The 11,486-nt window shown below is 35.5% G+C and overlaps 1 pseudogene; it reads right to left on the bottom strand.

Moving 5' to 3' along the window:
- Positions 1 to 2,118: 2,118 nt before the first annotated feature.
- Positions 2,119 to 2,846, bottom strand: LOC140607761 (synaptosomal-associated protein 23 pseudogene; annotated as a pseudogene).
- Between the last annotated feature and the right edge of the window lie 8,640 nt (positions 2,847 to 11,486).

Raw genomic sequence — 11,486 nt, 5'->3', positions numbered from 1 at the left:
AAAAACAAAACAAAACAAAAATCGCCAAAGCTAGGAGTGGTATGCATGTTGATTTATTTGCAAGTACCTTAAGTAGTTACTCTCTTATAAATAATATGAAATTATAAAAGAGGACAGTGATATATAGATGTATTTCATTTTTTTTCAATAAAAATAACAAATTTTCATTACTTGTTTATTTTTAAATTGATTAGGAACTCAAATCTATGCACCATATACAAATAAAAAGCCTCAGACTTTTTAAGTTTCTAAATTACTTTTAGTTAAGAGGAATAAATTCTAGCTTTTTAAAAGTTTAAATCTATATAAAACTCAAAGCAATCTATTTTTCTACCTGAGATCAAAATGAGTTTCTTTTTTCCTTTCTGAACATAATTCTGGGCATTGAAGTATATCTGAATTGACATGATTTCCTTGTCAAACTTTTCCAAAAAATTTATGTCCTGCTTTAAAGACAAATTCTCATGTTACACATACATATTTACATCAAAGACCAATGATAAATTTATGAGGTTAACAGGCCTGTAATGGGAACATAATACCATAATATGAAAATAAAAATCCATTTTTTATACAAAGCATTCTAGTATGGCACAATATTAATGAGATCAGATTATCGATGTATACATATAAGTCACCAAGAGTTCAGAAATTAAGCTCACATTAAGAAAACTCATTCTTTTTTTTCACAGGAGGGGTTGCAAAGTCATCATATATGAAAGAATATTGTGATTAATATCTCTAAAACCAAGAATTAGCATAAATTGGCAATTTTTGTAACTTAAAAACTAAACACAATTAGATATTTACTGTGGCTCTGAAACTTTTGCTTTGTGGCCTGTGGATTTTACTGCGATCCAAACTCTTATAATCTCTTGCCTCTTCTTGTGCCACTCCCTCCCCACCCAAACTTCCTTTTTCATGTCTGTCTTTGGTTATGATTCCAAATCTTGAAAGCAAAAGAACCCAATAAAATGAACAAAGAGAATGAAAAACAGCACTATATATGATGTATGAAAACCCACCTAAGAGTATGAACTGAGAAAGAAAATACTAAAAGATAGGCCAACAGTCTTCTTTGTAGGGAAAGAAAAATATAAAAACAACAGAAGTGGGACACCAGCATCCCAATGTTCATAGTAGCAATGTCCACAATAGCCAAACTATGGAGAGTTCAGATGTCCATCAACAGATGATTGGATAAAGAATTTGTGACGTATATAAATAATGGAATATTATTCAGACATTAAAAAGAAAATGAAATCTTACCATTTGCAACAATGTAGATGAAAGTAGAGGATATTATGCGAAGTGAAGTAAGTCAATCAGAGAAGAAAAATTATCATGTGATTTCACTCATATTTACAATTTAAGAAACAACACAGAGGATCATAGGGAAGGGAGGGAAAAATAAATAAGACAAAATCAGAGACAGTCACAAATCATATGTGACTCTTTTTTTTTTTTTTTTAATTTTTTTATGATAGTCACAGAGAGAGAGAGAGAGAGACTCAGAGACATAGGCAGAGGGAGAAGCAGGCTCCATGCACCGGGAGCCCGATGTGGGATTCAATCCCGGGTCTCCAGGATCGCGCCCTGGGCCAAAGGCAGGCTCCAAACCGCTGTGCCACCCAGGGATCCCTCATATGCGACTCTTAACTCTAGTAAACAAACTGATGGTTGCTAGAGGGGGTGTGGATGGGGTAACTGGGTAATGGGCATTAAAGAGGGCACCTGATAGAACGAGCACTGTCTTTTTTTTTTTTAAGATTTTATCCATTTATTCATGAGAGACACAGAGAGAGAGAGAGAGAGTGAGAGAGGCAGAGACACAGGAAGAGGGAGAAGCAGGCTCCGTGTAGGGAGCCCAAAGTGGGACTCGATCCCTAGTCTCCAGGATCATGACCTGGGCCGAAGGCAGCGCTAAACTGCTGAGCCACCTGGGCTGCCCTGAGCACTGTCATATGTAACTGGTAAATTACTGAACTCTCCCTCTGAAACTAATAATATACTATATGTTATTTAATTAAATTTAAATTAAATTTAAAAACAAAAAATACATAGAAATATACAAAAAAAATCCATACAGAGACTATCACTCCTAACCTTTCTTTTATATTATCTCCCAGTTAGAAGAGTATAGAACCAAAATTTCAAACTCTGAAAAGGTAATGACTTGAAAGTGGAGATAAGAAAGTGAATAAATGATAAAGTATAGTAGATCCTGCTGTCAATTAGTTTCTTTGTTCTGACACTGAGAATGTTAATATGATCATTGTTGGTAGCACAGTCTTTTCTGGGATCTGGTCTATTTGTCGATTTGGGGCCTTAATCTCATTGCCCAGGTCAAAGGCCTTTTTTTTTTCCCCCTATAGGATATTGCTCACTTGAGTCAGGTTCTCTTCCATTTCATCTTTTCCATATCACTGACTGTATGTTTAATGTATCTGCCATTGATAGCTCCTGTGGTTGCTTGCTGAGGCTGATGACTTGTCACATGGCCTGGCTACTTAAATATTTGCTAGAAGAGTTGTCTCCCTATGTTGCCTTATGAGCCTTACCAGCATCAAAGCTCTTTATCCTATTACATGGGCAGACACAAAGGCCACAGCACTTGTTAAGTTCTGCCAAAGATTTCTCTGCCTCTCTCATGTCTCTACTTATTTGGCCCATGTCTTCTTCTATATGATTTATTTTCACCCCTTTTTCATTGAGTATAGTGTTAGTCTTGACTCTAATATCTTGAGACTCAATGGTTAAACCCAGGATTCTCTTTTATTTTCCAGAGACTCATGAGTAACCTGGTGAGCCCTCAGCTGAATTTCGTCTAATGAAAGGCAATCCATGATGAATTAAAACTCCTTATAGGCACAGAAACTGAAATGTGGATATGAGTTCTGGAGTCTGGAAATCTGAAACCAAGGCACCAGCATTGATCATGTTCTTGTGAGGATCCTCAGCCGGTACCTTCTGGCTGCATTCTTCATTGTGAAAGGGCAAAAAAAAACCAAAACAACAAAAAAAAAAAAAAACCAAAAAAAACTTAGACTTTCATTAGAAAATTGAGAAATGGAAGTATACATATTTTTTGGAGAGGCAGAAATAATAACATACATAACAAACAAACAAAACTAGAGTTTCAGTAGATTATCACAATAAAAGTGTATTTTTTAACTGAAGATACAGTTGACTAAAATTCAATGGGTCACCTTCATGCAATTATTCTAGTGTCCAATTTCCTTCCATTAGCGAACTCACTACACCCTCTGACCTCTGACTCCTCTAAGAGTTGTGTCTTCTATCTGGCTGTCAGCAGGGTAAAGAGAATAAGATAAGCCCTCCCCTCTCATCCACCTTAGCTGATACAGATCACTTCCACACATATTTCATACACAAGAACTATCTCAAAGCTAGGGCTTTGTGAAATCTAGTTAGTGGAGTGTTCAAAGGGAGAAGAAAACTGCTATCAACTGGCACCAGCAGGCTCCAGCACAGTATATTAAATTTGCCATTTTTAATAATTCATCTAGACATTGAGGTATGTGATCACAGTGAGAATAATCATATAGCCTTTCTCCAGAAATTTTCTGAAATTCATCTGGGATGGAGAAATCTATTCATATCAAGAGGTAACAAGATAAAAATGTTAGAGTTTCTAGGACCTTTGTTTCTAGCATTATGGAATAAGTCGGTTGAAAGAAACTGGATATTCTCTCTCCCCTTTCTCCAGGGTTTTTACAATCCTTTGTGCTTTATTTAATGAAGCTCAATCAATTGCCAGGTATTGTCTTCTTTGTGTGGGGATGCAGCTGTGAATAAAACAGGATCTCTTCTTGGGGTGCCTGGGTGGCTCAGTTAGTTAAGCATTTACCATTGGCTCAGGTCATGATCCCAGTTCTGGGGATGGAGCCCCAGCCCCTGCTCTCTGCTTTTACCTCTCCCTCTGTCCCTCCTCCCCACTTCCATGCCCTCTCTTCACTTTCTCTCTCTCTCTCTCTCTCTCTCCAATAAATAAATAAATAAATAAATAAATAAATAAATAAATAAATAAAATGTCTTTATAAAAATAGGATCTCTAATCTGGTTTACATTATAAATAAGTATATAAATACATAAACAAGATAATATAATAGTAGAGTATGATGCATGTCAAAAAGAAATAAAGCAGAATGAAGTAACTGCTTCACATCAAGTGACTTGATGGTAAGAGTAATTTTCATTGGACAATGAGAAAAAAGATGTTTGAGTCAAGGTCATATAAAAATCTACTAGGGGAACGTCAGGAAGCAAACCATTCTTGACAAAGGAAACAACTAATCTAAGACTAGAACTTGGGAGAATTTTAATGTATTCAAGAAGCATAAAGATGGTCTGTGTGCTAGAATTCAGGAAGGTAGGGAAATGAGAGTAAGATATATGTCCAAGATGGCTAACATGTTTGAAATCTGTTCAACCTTATGGTGAATCAAAGGCTATGTAACAGAGATTAGGAGATAGAATGATCTGATTTTGTTTTTTAAGGTCTTAGAAGTCACTGAATAGAGTAGGAGAAAGGAAACTAGTTAGAAAGCTATTTTAACACTCCAGCCAACAAATAACAGTGCTTCGGACAAGAAGTTTAAAAAAAAAGAAGAAGAAATTAAAGATGCAACCAATTCCTCTGTTATCCTAAACTACTCTGAATTAGGTTTTCGTCTATTGCAACCAAAAGAACATTAACTAATCAAATAGTAACCAATTCTGCTATGAAGTCAAAGAATGTAAGAGGTAAAAATGTCCATTGAATTTGGCATTAAATAGAACAAAGTCAATATCAATTGAGAATATGATATATTTATTTTAGCAAACCTCTAAAAATATCTTTTGATATCCTTGTGAAAATGTTCAAGTTGTGAACTGTAGTAGAATACAACCATTTACATAACAACTATCAATATGGAAGTTAAGTGAAGCCTCTTTTGTCATTATATAGATAGCCTCATGTGATTTATAAATTAATCAAATTAAAATGAGATATTGTTTTCAAAACTCTGGATATAGAAAAATTTACGGAATGTCTAATGAATTAAATAAAATACTGGGATTTAAAACTGCTTCACAATATTAAATTGATGGTCTAAATGTAGCAAGCTGAATTAATAGCATTCCTTAAAAAAATGAAACTCTAAAATGCACTACATTAATTTATATGGTATAACAAGGCATGAACTCAAATTAATAGCTTATTTGAATAATACCTGATGTTCTAGGAGTTGATGAACTCAGTGTGAGCTCTGTGTCCTGCTGATTGATAGAATAAAAGTGAAATTAGTTCATATTAATAGACATATATATTTGAATAAATTATCCAAAGTTCTCTCTGGAGTATTAGATCATTTATATTGCCATAATTTAGGATGGACATAGATTACAGTCAGAAGTATGTCCTATGGTGTGTGAAACCATGATTTATGAAAAATTCAAGATTCAGAGATTTGCAAAAAGGTGGCATAAGAATATGACAGATGAGTTCAGTTAATTTCATTTTTTTTTCATGTTAAATACTTCTTTATATACTGTTCCAAAGGAAAAACCTATAGTATTTGGTAAAATAAGTACAATGACAGAATATGCAAAGAATTAATTCTGTTGAATATTGAGAAGAAACTCAAGGAATCTTACTAAGAACCTTACCTCTGGCTCAATTACTTCTAAGAATAGTCTGCTCTCTCACAATAAATGTTTAAAGCTAGAGCAGATACCAGTTCACAAGAATGGAGAAAGCACATAAAAAATGAAGATGAATGATTGAAAAATCATTAAATCATTGAAAATCTTAATTTTCTATGCTTCTATATATTGTGTGAATTCCATGGTAATTTTAGTTAGATAGATGCATAGGCAAATAGATAGATAAACAGGTTGATAAAATGGAAGAAATACTAGACAACCCAGAATAAATTATAACAAAGATGAAAAATGATCTTGAAGCAGCTGAACTCACAATGCATTTAAGTCTCACTATATTGCTGCCTCACCATTCCCTTAGTTTATTGAGCAAAATATCGTTCCCTTGTCCCCACATTTAAAAAATAAATAAAGCAAGTCTCATCTTAATAAGAATTCTGGCAATTCCTAGAGGTTGTCTGCTTAATCTTAAGGGGCAAACTGTTGCAAATTTCCAACGTAGACCCAATTCAGTCATAGATATTCATCAAAATTCTGAACTGAACCAGTGAGAAGTTTATACCATTCTCACAGCTCAGGCAGCTTGAGTTTGAAAAAGCATTACTGGCTCCTATAATTGCTATTGGCGATTGATCCCTTTGGAAGGAAAAGGCCCAGAAGTATGGCACTTTGTACTCCCATTAGTATTATCATAAATTTACTTCATTCTCTACTGGCCACACAGTAGTTTAAAGATGACTTTTTGTCTCCTGGGACACAATTAAGGATGTTCAGATATTTCTTGCCAGGCTGGTTCAATGCATTTTTCCTTCACTGTTGTGATTACTATATTCTAGAGTGTCAGTTGGTCCTCCATCTTCAGTCCCAGCTAACTCATTTCAAGTTTCTTACTGCTGACTTTTTTATACCCATCTGTATAGCCCTATAGCCCTGCTGAGAATGTGGGAACCACATCTCAACTTGTGGAAATGAATACATAGCCCCTGCTCAATAAAATATGAAAATGTCAGCAAACCCCATAGTAATGACACTTCCCAGCTCTGGCACCAAAGCTGCCAAGAAATTCTTGTCCTCATTGGTTCTCAGGCTGAAGTCAGGTTGAAGACCACCCTGAAACCAGCCAGTATTTGTCACCCAAGTGGCATTTTTAGGTCGCGGTTGGAGCCTTGTTCTTTAGGTGTGAGGTGAGGGGATTAGCACCAGGTTTCCTCAGTGGAAGGTGAAGGGAGCACAGCAAAAATTTCTCCTAAAATTCAAATCTCACAAAATGATTTCACTATTCTCTCAAAATTTTTGTGTTCTCAGAGAATGTGTGGGAGTTTGAGATCAAAGAAACTGTTCATGGTCAAAATTATTTGACAATAAGTATGTGGTTGTTTGGCAAAGAAGTTTCAAATATTATGTCTATTTTGTTTTGGTGTCTTACTATAAACTTCTAATCTAAAATTGTGTTTGAGGGCAGCCCGGGTTGCTCAGTGGTTTAGCACTGCCTTCAGCCCAGGGCCTGTTCCTGGAGACCTAGGATTGAGTCCCACTTCAGGCTGCATGGAGCCTGCTTCTCCCTCTACCTGTGTCTCTGCCTCTGTGTGTGTGTGTGTGTGTGTGTGTGTGTGTGTCTCACGAATAAATAAATAAAATCTTTAAAAATAATTAAAAAATAAAATTGTGTTTGCTAATTATAGAGAGAAAAGCAAGTTGGATGGTAGGTAAGTCTAGGTATCTTGTAGTGAGGATAATAGACATTCTAAAAGAAGAAAACAGCATAGAATAAAATGAAAAAAAATTCCTATAAAGATTACTTACCTGATCCATAGGTAAAAATGAGTCTCCAGATTTGAAGGGTGTATTACAACAGGGTTAACACAAAAAAAAGATCATATATCCCTTGGTAAAAATCTTGTATAAATAGAAAACTATTCAAGATTTCTACATGTAGAGAAAACATTGTTTAGAGAGTCTGAAATAGCTGAATGAACTAGTAGCTTCTCAAAATGAACACATTAAATACTCTATCATACTACTTTTTTCATTAGAGGTATGCCTTTAGAGCATTCTGTCTGTGTTATTCTATCAGGATTATTCGAGTGGATTGCACATGTGTAATCTGGAGCATTCCTTCATCATGATTCTAAGCATACATTTTGCCTTACCTTTGTTTTGAACCACCAGTCCACCAGATCTTTTTCTTCTTTTATATTGTTATTTTGTTGGACAAGAAGAGTGCATAACAATAATGTTTTTAAAAGCTTAATTATGTTTTAGTCAAATATTATGAAATGCTTTCATTTCTACAAGTAAAGCTAAGGAGAAAATACTTAAAAACCAACAGAAACTCCTTAATGATTTACTTATGAGTAGTATTTGTTATGAGAATATCATGCCAATAGAGTTAGATAATTCCCACCCTCCTTTGTATTCTTACATTTACAGCTAAGAAAAATCACTTGCAAATGAATGACACTTCAAATGGATGACACTTCAGATGGCTAACAATTTATTAGTATATACTTATGCTTGTCTTGTGTTTGTTTTTCACCCTTGAACAACTGCTGTTGAAGACATAATTTCATCAAACTTCCTTTTAGTAGGATTTATTAAATTACTTTGTACTATGGACAGAATGTCTGTGTCCCCCCAAAATTCTTAGGTTGAAATCCTAACCCCCAATTTAATGGTATTAAAATGGTATCAAAAGCCTTTGGTAGGTGATTAGGTCATTAGGGTTCTGCCCTCATAAGAGTTCCTTGTCCTTATAAAAGTAATCTGGCAGATCTCCCTCATCCCATCTGCCACGTGAGAGTACTGCAAAAAGATGGCTGTGAACTAGAAAGTGAGCTCTCACTAGACACCAAATCTGCTGGTGCCTTGATCTGAACTTCCCAGCCTCCAGAACCCTGAGAAAGTTCCATTGTTCAGACGTCTCCTCCTCTATGGTTTCCTTCTATAGCAGCCTGAACGGACTAAGACATTAATATTGAAAAATGGTAACTCCCTCTCCCTGAACTCCATGACAGGAATGCATTCACTACAAGTTGAATTTGGGTTTGTCTATGTAACTCCTTTGTCTAACGGGATGTTAGCATATGTGACATTAACAGTGTTTTGAATGCATTTGTGTCCTTCAGTATGTCATCTTGCACATCAGCCATTTCTAGAAGAGCTGTGACTGAATACTCTTGCCCTTCAGCTTTGGCCTCAAGAGGAATACTTTGGAGCAGACACTCCTAGGCTAAACCATAGAGCCACGAGAAAAAAATAATTGTCTATTGCTAGAACCTTTTTACTTTTTCTTTTTTTGTTTAATTTAATTTTATTTTTGCTTCTCTTTTCTTGTGTGATATAAAAAAGGTGATATAAAAATTGGCAACAGAAACAGAACTGGTGTTTGTAAAAAGAACCTAGAATATATAGCTGTGGATTTTGGAATAAGTGCTTAAAGTGAGAGAAAACTGATACCAGAGGTAGGAAAAAATGGCAATTTATTTTCTTTAGTGCCAAAATATTTGGTGAAATTTTGCTTATGATATTCTAAAACACAGAAACTGTTCCCAACATATTTTCAATGAAATTCTGGAGATCTTGAGGCCAAAATGTTGAAATAATGAGTTGGTTGCTACTAGCCGTATTTCATAATTTACTAGAAGATAGAAGTAAGTTCACAAAAGTATGTTCCAATTTGCAAACATAATTTTGAACTAACATAGGAAACCCATAACCTTATGGGTTTCGAAAATAATCTTTCACGAAATAAAAATATAATAACCGTTATTGTTCATAATAAGCAAAAAGCCCTAATTAGATGTGTTGCTCAAATGCCTTTACCTACCATTTCTGAAAGGAATTAATTGGTATCAAACAAACCCTTATAACTGTGTAAAAGAATCCAAAGAAAGATGTGGTCTCACAGCAGTCTGATTTGCTCAAAGGACCTATAGTTTAGTCTTGAGAGATAATGTCTGGAAAATAATTGATGGTGTGGTTGTTGGCACATAGAATTGACTGAAATTTAAGATTTATAAAACTAAAACACTTATGAAAACCATATTGCAGGGATCCCTGGGTGGCGCAGCGGTTTAGCGCCTGCCTTTGGCCCAGGGCGCGATCCTCCAGACTCAGGATCGAATCCCACATCGGGCTCCCGGTGCATGGAGCCTGCTTCTCCCTCTGCCTATGTCTCTGCCTCTCTCTCTCTCTCTCTCTGTGTGTGACTATCATAAATAAATAAAATTTAAAAAAAAAAAAAAACAAAGAAAACCATATTGCACAAAGTGCTGCCAGCCAGATCATAAGAAACAAATTATTTAAGTTATAAGAAGTCTTTTGGTCCCAATTTTTCAAGGACAGGGATCAGGTTGAGAGAACTTCTTAGACTTACCAAAGGGCATATTCTTTAATTCTCTTATTATTTTATTCTTAATCAATTTTTTCAGACTTGGTAATGGAGCATGATGGATAGAGTAAGAACTTCCAGAGGGCACAGCCAAGAGTTGTGGTAACAAAACCTGGGCCTCCTGAAGAAATATTCCTCTTCCTCAGAGCAAGGATACCTGGTAATATTTGTACAGAACTATTAAGGACCAAGGACTTCTGTTTGCCTTGGGAGGCAATATGTTCCATACATTAATGTTTAGCGTGAGGGAAGAAAATAAGTTGGCTTTTGGGTTCAGAGGACTTCAGATAAAAAGGGGTTGCATCAAGATTCCACAAAGATTCAGGGTACCTGGGTGGCTCAGTTGGTTAAGTGTCCAACTTAATCAGCTCAGGTCATGATCTCAAGGTTGTGGGACCCTGCTTCAGGCTCCACGCTCAGCGGCAGAGTCTGCTGATATTCTCTCTCCTTCTCCTCCGCCCCTCCCCCCACTCATGTACTCTCTTTTTCTAAGTAACTAAATAATCCTTAAAAAAAATATTTCATAGAGATGTCAAAAACATGGACTTCAAACTTGACGCCATGATTTTGACAAAACCTTTGGAGATCTTATACTTTGCATGTCAGAGAGACTTGAACAAGTAGACAGATCATGATTATTTGAATATTATTGAAAAATATTTACTCCCTCTACTTTACTTCTATACGGGGATATACTTCTTAAACTTTGTCTTTGGGCTTATTCATGTTAACATGTAACTCGCTTTGACCAATGAACATATTGAGAAATGTTTAACCAATAGGGACTTAAAATTTGCTTGCATTCCATGCTTTTGTGTTTTTCTGCCATCATATTGTAAAAAGAGATTTTCCTGAATATGGGCTTCTCTGTTAGTTCAAACCCTAGAATGATCAAATATATGTGGAGAAACAATTCTAGTATATTTGTGAACCTGAAGCATGAAATGTAGCCACTAGCACCTCAGGTGAAATAATTTATCACATTCTAAAATCAGTGATAAAAACTTATTATTATTGTCATTTTAATAAATATGTTCATCTGTAGGAAAATTAGTGAAATATCTCAAAATTAATTACGTGGTAAAAATGGCATTACCAAGGAGTTTTTTAAAGATTTTATTTATCTATTCATGATAGACATAGAGAGAGAGAGAGAGAGAGTCAGAGACACAGGCAGAGGGAGAAGCAGGCTCCATGCAGGGAGCCCGATGTGGGACTCGATCCTGGGACTCCAGGATCGCGCCCTGGGCCAAAGGAAGGCGCTAAACTGCTGAGCCACCCAGGGATCTCCACCAAGGATTTTTTTCTTATAAGTTTCATGAACTATACTTCATAATTCAATAATCTAACATTGTATTTATGTTTAATAATTTGTATCTCTTAAAAAATAATTTGTATCTCTTATGAAAATCCTTAAAAATATTTAAGC

The sequence above is a fragment of the Canis lupus genome, chromosome 17 (assembly GCF_048164855.1).
Source record: "Canis lupus baileyi chromosome 17, mCanLup2.hap1, whole genome shotgun sequence".
NCBI lineage: Eukaryota > Metazoa > Chordata > Mammalia > Carnivora > Canidae > Canis > Canis lupus.
The sequence above is the reverse complement of the archived record's forward strand: the minus strand, read 5'-3'. Positions and strand labels throughout refer to the sequence as shown.